Raw genomic sequence first — 10,216 nt, 5'->3', positions numbered from 1 at the left:
CTATTGGTCAAACTGCATCAGCGGTGAGTTCTCAGATGAGTTCAACTGTCAACATTAAATATTACGTTAATGCTGCATAATATATTTTTATTGGAGATTAGTTGGTGTTTATAAATATATTATCATTTACTTTATATTTAATGAGTGAAAATATATTCGGTTGTCCAGTTTAGGGTAACTATGCCTAATAAAACTTTAATTCATTCATATTATTTATTATTTTTTTACTTTAAAAAAATATTAAATTTCAAGTACTAAGTTTAAAAATGTTTTCGGCTGATATTTTTCATTTTAAATTATTTATTAAAGTTGGGGTCATTGAATGTGGCGATCTATTTTTTACAGTCTATGCTCGCTATCCCAAGGTTCATTGCGATCCCAAGGTTCACTGCGGTTTCCACAAGGTAAGTAAAAAGTAAACAAATAAACACGATTTGTTGATAAAGCATGTACTGTAAACTAGCGACGTTATCTAATTACATCAAGTTCATTTATTAAAAACATATTTTTCTCACATATAACGTTGGTCATGCATTAGAACAATATATACATTTTAAGATAAGGAACAGTGTAACCAGATTGTTGTTTTCCACAATAGAATTCGTGCAAAATCTATATATAATATGCAATATGCAACTCTAATAATACAAATGTATTCGTAATTGTTTCAATATTAAAGAACATCAAGTGTTTCCAAAGGTTTATTGTAAAAACAATTATTTTCCATGCCTTAAAACACACACACACACACACACACACACACACACACACACACACACACACACACACACACATATATATATATATAGCATAACAAAAGCTCAAGTATAACTTAAGCTGATGTATGTCACACAATGAATATCATACACTATTACCAGTACAATTTGGCCTTTACCAATTTATTTAATAAAAGAAAGAATCTATCATCTCTAAATTGTGGTAAAGAGGCACAACAAGCTGTCTTCTTTTCAAATATTATGTCAGTCAGGATGGTAATGGTAAAATTCAAGGATTACCTTGCACCTTCTCAGAAATTTACCATTGATCATATGTATTACACGTGGCTGGATTGTTTTTAACACAAGCAACGTTTTTTTAAATCATTATCTTAAAGAGATTAAGGCTCATTTTGGACTACACTTACATTACTTTACAACTGCTTAATGCAGTACTGATGTATCTAGTAGTTTAGTGGGTTTAACTAATGTCACATCTGTTTTTATTCATTTCAGATGCAGAAACTTTTGACATATGAATTCATCTTGACTAAGGGTAATGTTTTTGTTCAGAATTAATCATTATTTAAAATCATTGTATTTTCTTTGTCATTATGTACAGATTTTAAAAGAATGTACTTTCTTTTAATAAAGAACTCTTCACAGCACTGCAGCTAAACAGTCACAACCTCACAGAGCTGCACAACTGCCCCACTCAGATCAGTGTTGAAGCTGGAACCTCATCTTGTGTACAGCAAAGGCAGAGCTGAAAATTCACTGTTTGTCTTGTATTGTGTGGTAAGTCATAGTTTTATTAATTTTTTTATTTTATTGCAACACTAAGTAGTCCATTCTGTGGCCAATATGATATAAAGGGCCTAAAATGGGACTGATGTGATCATTGTTTTGATTTCTAGATAAGTACTCATGGGGCTACACATGCAGCTGAAGTTAGCTTCATTGAGTAGGACATTTCTTTCAGTATACTCTTAAAGAGATTCACCCAAAAATGAAAATTCTGTCATTATTGACTCATCCTTCACTTGTTCCAAATATGTCTGACTTGCTTACTTCAGTTAAACACAAAAAAATTATATTTTAAAGAAAGATGAAAACCTGCAAACATTAACTTCCATAGTATTTGTTTTTTTCCTACTATGTATGTCAATGTTTTCAGCTTTCCAGCTTTCTTCAAAAAACTTCCTTCATGTTCAACACAAAGTAACTTGGAAGTTTTTAAAAAAGGTTTACAACCACTTAAAGGAGAGTAAACAGTGAACTGTTCCTTTAACCCAATCTAGTTGACTTTACTAGAAAATTGTATAGAAACCCAGTGGCTTAAACCCCTTACATTTTATACAAGGTACAACTTAACAGCCATACTTGAATTAAAATATTACTGTAAGTTCAAGAAGATTGTAAAGGTTATTGGTTAATTTAAAGTGGGCTGTTTAGTTTCACCTTGTGTAAAAACATAAAGGATTTAAGGCAACATGTTTCTATGCAGTTTTCTAATAAAGTCAACTAGTTTGGGTTAAGAGTGTAATGGGTTACAGTAATAGCAGTGAATCATGCAGGCATAAAATAAATGTTTAGCCATGTAAAACAATAAGCTTGTTATAATTTAGAAATATTTTAGGGTGAAGCACAGTATGCTGTTTTAGTTTTCATATAATTGATGAGTCAAACATGAGATGTGTTTTAAATTGCAAGACGTGAATTAACAATATGTTCACCAAGATTCAAATCTTGCATCTTATATTTTTTAAGGTTTTGGCCCAATAATACCCATATTCTGCTATTTAAAAAATCATGCTGGAATTTGTGTCAGCATTCCCTTCAATGAAAACTACAACAGTGGACATCAGTGGTGATAAAAATGTATGTGAAGGATAAGGGTGTTCATAATGAGAAGTGCAGTTACTATCCTGATCTCTGAGTTTGTAGAACTGACAGATCTGCTTGGAATAAATGGAAACATGCTGGAAATGTTTAACCTATTATACAGTTAATTCAAGAGTGCCAGGTTTAATGACACTTTACATATATAAATAAATATCACTGAACTTTCTAAATGAAACCTAACACTCATTCTTTGTTCAGTAATGATGTTGTGCACTTCTAATACTTTACAGTGGCAAAACCTGGAATAACACATGGGAGCCCTCCAGGAATTGCTGACACTTTACGCCCAAGTCTCCTCATGCTAACCGGATTGCAATATGACAGTCTAGTCAGCATAAACACCTGGACTCACCAAGCACACTTTGGTTCTCAGTGTTTTGTAAAAATAGTTTTTGCTATTCTTCAGTAAATACTTGAATATGTTTTGAACTTATTCTACTTTTGATGTTTAAGTTCAGAAAGTTGTTATTATAAACATAATTTGCATTTGTCATGAACTTGACTTCTTGTTGTTGTGAAAGCTGTTTATTATAATGGCATTTCCAAAGGCATCATTTGAAAAGATTTTTTGCAGTGCAGTTTTACTTGAGCTTGACATACCAGATGTATGACATGAATAAATATCACAAAATAAATATAATAATAATAATACAAAATATACATTTCCTTCAATTATAATTGTTTTTAATCATTTATATATGTATGGTAATATATTATTGCATTAAAAACTTATAAAATATATATTTTTGGTTAAAATATATATTTTTGCATTTTTGTGTGATTTTTATTATTTATTTTTATTTGTGGCATTATAAATAAATTATAAATGTTTCATTAAAAATGTATTGTGTTTATTTGCATACTCATTTACAATGAACTACTATTTATACTATTTAATGGGCACTATATTTGTCATTTAAGTTTGACATATATTTATATTTGTATACCTACATGATGCAGGGTTTAGTTACAGCAAATGCTTGAAATGTTTTCAAACATTAAGCTTTTTTATTATTTTATTATTCGTTTCAAATTAAGTATACTGCCTATGATCTGGTTTTACTATGATCATTTTGCACATCAGGTTACCCCCACAAAGTAATCTCACGGTAAATATACATTTGTATTTTTAATAAGACAATAAATAACATGTAATATTAATACACATTTTGATATTTAAGTTATATTATAAGGTTATAATCAACCTTCAGCCGGAAGATTACCAAATAGAGACAAAGTGTGACGTAGATTGCGACGTTGTGATTGGACTATAACTTCAAAGCCAAATTAAAAGATCCTTCGTGTTGCTAACTATGTTTTGCTAACTTTGCCACTTTACTAACAGTGTCCTTTATCAATGAGTTATCGCTGTGTTTTAAATAGTTAACGATTAACCAAGATCGTAACCCTAAACTTAACCCTAACTACACCTTTCAAGGAACTACAATTTGTAGCGCCATGTCTTTCCCCTCCCATCTATACAGCGACAAAGGATTGTGGGTAATGTAGTTTAAAGCTTTTTTGTAATAAAATGGAACAGATACAAATTTTAATGAACTAAAGACTATCTGAATAAGGTCATTGTGCATATATTTATGACATATATGAAAGCCAGGCATAAATTTGTTATTTTACAATGAGTATTTTTTAAACAGCTTTTATTGACTTGATCAGTATATATCAGACTATTATATCCAACATTATTTATTGAACATAGCATAGGTAATAGTCTTGCTGATATTCTCTCACTCATTTCTCGTTTGAAATGTGAATACTTTTTCCTTTTCTACGGGGCTCTACTCATCCCCTTTGAGTAAAAGGGCAGTTAACCTATGTAGATGTATTATCTTCAACATGGACAAGAAATTGTATTGTCACATGTACAGTTGTGGTAAAAAAAAAAAAAAAAAAAGCTGTAAAAATAAGCTAAACATTAGTATCCTCTTTAATTACAAGTTATTAGCAATAGTGATTATGTTCATCACAAATATTATGAGTTCAGAATAAAATGTGTGGATGTAATTCTGTAAGTGTGTTTCATTAATGGTCATCATGTGATGTTTAATTGTTTTCACTTTATTTGAAATATGGATAAAAGCTCTTTTAAAATATGTAAATGTTTATAAATAAAACCTTTTTAAAGACATGTATTTGTTTAAAAACCCCTCTTTATCTGATTATTTTTACTTTCTAAATCTTCAACTGTTTGTGTAACAGTATGATTTGATGACAATGGATGAACTTGTGTTTAATAATGATTCCACATAATGTCTTTGTCCTGCATGTGGGTTAATTTGTTAATTATTTTCTTTATGATCAAATGATTGTAAGATTTGCTGCATTGTAAGAATCATGAAAATATTGAGAAATGAGGTAACAATGATGAAAAGATATCCTTTCAAATGCTGCGAATAGTTCAAACCTCCAAATGATTAAAAATACATAGCCATTAACCAACAAAATAAAAATGCAAACATTTAAATTATCTAAACTAGAAGTAAAATAGTTCTGTGCTGTATTTATAAGTTACTGTGTAGTTCTATGTCTACCAAAAATACATATTTCAATACATATTTTATTTTCATTCATTCATTTTCTTTTTGGCTTAGTACCTTTATTAACCAGGGGACGCCACAGTGCTATGAACCGCCAACTTTTCCAGCATGTTTTTATGCAGCAGATGCTCTTCCAGCCGCAATCCATCTCTTGGAAAATATTTTATTTTTTATCTTGCATTCAATAAAACATTATACAAAGTTAATTTTTATTTTCAGAATAGCAACAGTCGCACTGTTATCTCACAACAAGTGCAGCAGTTTTTTGTTAGACATTCTAACAAATTAATACAAATGTTTCAAAGTAAGGACAAAAATAAAAGGAGATTAATTTTTTTTTTTTTTTTAGAAAAATCCATGAGGACCAAATGGATCCATCAGATCTTTGATGTAAATCATAGGTTAATTTTTCCAGAGGTAGAAGTGTGGTTGCCTGACTCAGCCACATATTGACTGGAGGTATCTGAGCAGTTGACCATAATAATGTACATTTTTTGCCCAAGTATATGCAAAAATTTAATTTATCATAAAAATGTATCATAAAATTAATATTTTAAAAGCTCTTAATGTCACTTAATGTAATAATTTCATTTTAATATAGAGTTCCTTAAATCGTTATATGTTGTAAGCAGTTAGGCATACAATAATGCTCTTAATTTACAACACTGATTGATTTTAGAGGAATGCTTACATACTGTACATATCTATGTATTTAAAAAAAAAAGACAATTTGGTTATAGATGATGACAATTTTATTTAATTTTTTACAGATTTTATTACATGCTTTAGATTCAGGGTTAAGGTCATCCTCTTCTGGATTACAGTAAAAGAAAATCCACAGTCAATGTCATACTCATCAGCTGGAGCTTTATTTAAAAAAAATCTATGTTCTCTGCTCCAGCCAAAACTTGCAGGTACCTTGCAGGTCTCTAGATTGCACCATCGTATTGTTGTTTATTTCTCAGTTATTTTGTTGCTTTTTGAGAATGATGATCCATAGACCTTTTAACCCCTCTTCGTTAAGGCCACATGTCGAATCTTAAAAGAAGAACACAACAACATAAAAATATATTAATATTCTTTGGACTGGGTAACCTTATGCTTATGTCTGTGCCAAAAAATACAAATACATACCAGTACATTTCAGTAGCAAACAAGCAAGAAAGTTCTTTGAAAGAACCAGGATGAGTTGAAAGGTATTTATAGTGGTTGACCATCTCTGCCACAAGAATCCACTGCTTCTCCTGAAGAATCCTGACTAGCAGGATGATGTTGAACACCCTCCTCTTTGTTGCTGGGTCAGCAGAGTCTGAAATATATTTATGAAAAGAAAGTTGTATAACAAGGATTATACATCAACTTTTAAAGAATCAACACTGACAGAAGTCTAGTGTACATACCATGCCATATGATGAAGACATCCATATCACTTCTTCTTTTTGTTGTCTTTGCTTCTGCTACTGAAAAAAAAATGACAGTAATAGTAACACAATTTTTCATGACTACATGTAATATTAATAAGAATTTCCTCACCCTCTGCCCACTCCTCTACATCACAGACCAAAGTCTTCCAATTGGTTTCCAGTCACTGCCAGTTTCATGGATTCTGTTTTGCAACTTGCTTTGCAGAGCTGTTGCGGTCTACAATGATAAGCAATCAAAAATCACAATACTATTTAAATAGGTTACTGAACAACTAAAACAAATTCAACTGGATATTGTTACCTTCTGATATCAACAGGTCAGCGAGATGGCCAAATTGTTGAATATCTGCTAATTCCAGCACATGACCATGAGAGTTACAGTAGCATGTCTGGTCACTGCAATCCTATAGAAGAAATATTGCACTGTTCAACCTCCTTCCCAAAAGTAAAACCAGGCATATCCTGGTATGCCTCACTCCATTTCACCTGGTTAACATATACAAACAAACAAACAAACAAACAAATAAATAAATAAGTAAACCAATAGGTTTTGGCATTTACTTGTAGATCAGTTTAAGACAATCACATAGTTCATCTATCTCAGATATAAACTCATGTGATTAGGCATGAAACACACTAAAATCATGGGCTTAAAGATGGTGCTGAAACTTTGGACAGCTTTTTGCAACTCTTTGGAGGTAGTGTCATTAGTTGATGTAGTCCACAAATCTTCCTGTCAATTCTTAATCCTTAGCTGTAAATAAACCTTCAAAAATGCCAGTGTTTGAAAAAGGAATGAAACAGTACAGAACAAGTGCATAACAGTTTCTATCTTCTAATCTAATTTTCTTAGGTGAACATCACAGAGCCGTTTTCTTGTTAATTTAGTTTCAACACATACAGTTTAAAGTACCTCGTGCATTCTTGAAATGGTTATGCTTATGGTTCATATCTACTTAAATTGGCAGTATATCTAGTGTGGAAGCAGGACAGATAAAGGGCTCTTCCTTGCAAATACTATCCACCTTGTATTGCACAGACTCCCACTCAAGAATATCTCAGAAAAATGTCTGCTGAGATCTTAGCAGTCCATTAAAAATAATTATACCAACATCTTTTCCACCAATGGAAAGAATATAAAAATACTTTAGGATATATTAATACTTGCATGACCAAATCTAAGATAAAAAAGGCCATCAGTATGCCTTAGTTTAAATAAAACCAAAATTTTACTCTAGCCCACTGTCACCTAGGTCTACAGATACAGGGACTAATGGAAACAATGAAGTACACACTGACAGTCACTGGAGCAAGGCCCTCTCACAGTTGGGAAGATTGGAGTTCCTATGAGCTGTACCAGATAAAAACAACAAAAAAATGTACATTTATAACATTTCTAACTTATCCTAAGACTAGTAGACAAGCAGCATAAGCAGTTCTAATTTCCTAAACCCCAATGTGGGCAGTTGATGGCCTATAAGGTGTCATAAAATCAGACAAAACAAAATACTTTCTGAAAAAGAAAAAAAATGGTTGGCCACTATCAACACCCAGAACAATTAGTTTTAAACAGTTAGGCCACAATATTTTGTGAGCTTATGCTGTAGTTTTTTTAATGTTTGTCATAAACAATAGTAATAGTAAAACTAATGCGTTTCTTTCTGTTATTACAATAGTAGTGAAAGAATAAATGCATTTTATCTCATACAATCACATATGCCTAAACAATGTAGATATTTAATATACATGGAATGAAAAACTTCACTAACCCTTGACTGATTCCAGAGTGGTCTTGGCCTTCCTTACATGGTGGTGCTTTATGCAGATCACCAAGTTGTCATCAAAACTTGAGCTTATAATTGAGATCTTGGTGATAAATCTGAGTATTGAGGAATCACTCATGGTGATAGGCAGAAACAGGCTGAAAGACACAAGAATTAATCAAACAAATATAAATGTGTTAACAGAGATAGAGAGAGAGACAAGTGCAATTTAACATATAAACATGGGTAAAGTGATTTTACTTTTTGCTTATTAGAAAACAAAATTGGATTTTTAAAGAAATCTAAAGAACCTGAAAAGAGCAAAGAAAAAATATTCATATCTGAACAGTGAACACCTTATAATGTACACCTGTATATATATATATATATATATATATATATATATATATATATATATATATATATATATATATATATGTGTGTGTGTGTGTGTGTGTGTGTGTGGTAGATTAAGCTATTTTTTTGTTTAGTTTTGTGTTGTACAATGAATAAAATGTGCTCAGACGGGCAAAATTTCTGCCTTTTTCCTTTAAAGGCATGGAAAATAATTGTTTTTACAATAAACCTTTGGAAACACTTGATGTTCTTTAATATTGAAACAATTACGAATACATTTGTATTATTAGAGTTGCATATTGCATATTATATATAGATTTTGCACGAATTCTATTGTGGAAAACAACAATCTGGTTACACTGTTCCTTATCTTAAAATGTATATATTGTTCTAATGCATGACCAACGTTATATGTGAGAAAAATATGTTTTTAATAAATGAACTTGATGTAATTAGATAACGTCGCTAGTTTACAGTACATGCTTTATCAACAAATCGTGTTTATTTGTTTACTTTTTACTTACCTTGTGGAAACCGCAGTGAACCTTGGGATCGCAATGAACCTTGGGATAGCGAGCATAGACTGTAAAAAATAGATCGCCACATACAATGACCCCAACTTTAATAAATAATTTAAAATGAAAAATATCAGCCGAAAACATTTTTAAACTTAGTACTTGAAATTTAATATTTTTTTAAAGTAAAAAAATAATAAATAATATGAATGAATCAAAGTTTTATTAGGCATAGTTACCCTATACTGGACAACCGAATATATTTTCACTCATTAAATATAAAGTAAATGATAAAATATTTATAAACACCAACTAATCTCCAATAAAAATATATTATGCAGCATTAACGTAATATTTAATGTTGACAGTTGAACTCATCTGAGAACTCACCGCTGATGCAGTTTGACCAATAGCAGAGCGGCGTTAAACTCACCGTGAAGGGATGTCACGTGGGCCGAAGTTTATTCATACAGTAGTTTCGACCCCGTTTACAGACGCTTTTCATAAACAAAATAAAAATTACATATTTTTAAAATAAGAAAACTGTGATAATAGGCGTAAATCAGGTTTTAAAAAGTTTGTTGACATCTATTGGTAATTATACGAGCCTCCAGCGTCTCCCTATGACGCCTCAGGCTCAGGCACAGATTCTATAGGGAATCCCTGCACGTCTAAATATGACGCTAAAGGGGTACCCTGTGCGTCAATAACTGACGCCGAGGGTTCCTGACCAAGCGTCAGTATGTGACGAGTTGGGAGTGAGAACGTGTTGCAACAATAGCCAAAATATTCAAATAAATTGAATATGGTCCACTTTCATGCTTCACACCTTTTCATTGCTCATTTTTATTTCAGAAATAATACCTAAAATTTAGAATAAAGTTACCTGTAAAATGTTTTCTCTTTTTAAAAACAATAAAGTACTGAAGCAACAGCCGACAGAGAATTCCGTTTGGTCTTAAAGCCTTTTTCGATGGATTA

At 31.4% G+C, this 10,216-nt stretch overlaps 2 long non-coding RNA genes across 13 annotated transcripts; one reads left to right on the top strand and one right to left on the bottom strand.

Annotated features, from left to right (window-relative positions):
- Window positions 1–369: 369 nt before the first annotated feature.
- Window positions 370–3,361, top strand: LOC147838048 (uncharacterized). Of its 2 annotated transcripts, XR_015524987.1 has the most exons (4): window positions 370–404; window positions 1,233–1,272; window positions 1,371–1,514; window positions 2,852–3,361. It is a non-coding gene; the product is annotated as an uncharacterized LOC147838048 (long non-coding RNA). The 2 variants fall into 2 exon arrangements; XR_015524986.1 differs by lacking the exon at window positions 370–404 and having other exon boundaries at window positions 1,231–1,272.
- Window positions 3,362–5,905: 2,544 nt separating this feature from the next.
- LOC147838047 (uncharacterized) lies at window positions 5,906–10,007 on the bottom strand. 11 transcript variants are annotated; one of them, XR_015524975.1, is made up of 9 exons: window positions 9,669–10,007; window positions 9,245–9,303; window positions 8,370–8,521; window positions 7,900–7,951; window positions 6,902–7,086; window positions 6,710–6,817; window positions 6,577–6,636; window positions 6,311–6,485; window positions 5,906–6,214 (listed from the first exon to the last, which is right to left on the bottom strand). It is a non-coding gene; the product is annotated as an uncharacterized LOC147838047 (long non-coding RNA). The 11 variants fall into 11 exon arrangements; XR_015524977.1 differs by lacking the exon at window positions 6,577–6,636; XR_015524976.1 differs by lacking the exon at window positions 9,669–10,007 and having other exon boundaries at window positions 6,577–6,633; window positions 9,245–9,538.
- Window positions 10,008–10,216: the final 209 nt, after the last annotated feature.

Source organism: Danio rerio, chromosome 24 (assembly GCF_052040795.2).
Source record: "Danio rerio strain M-AB ecotype USA chromosome 24, GRCz13ab, whole genome shotgun sequence".
Taxonomy (NCBI): Eukaryota; Metazoa; Chordata; class Actinopteri; order Cypriniformes; family Danionidae; genus Danio; species Danio rerio.
Note: the sequence above shows the minus strand (reverse complement) of the source record. Positions and strands in the feature narration are given on the sequence as shown.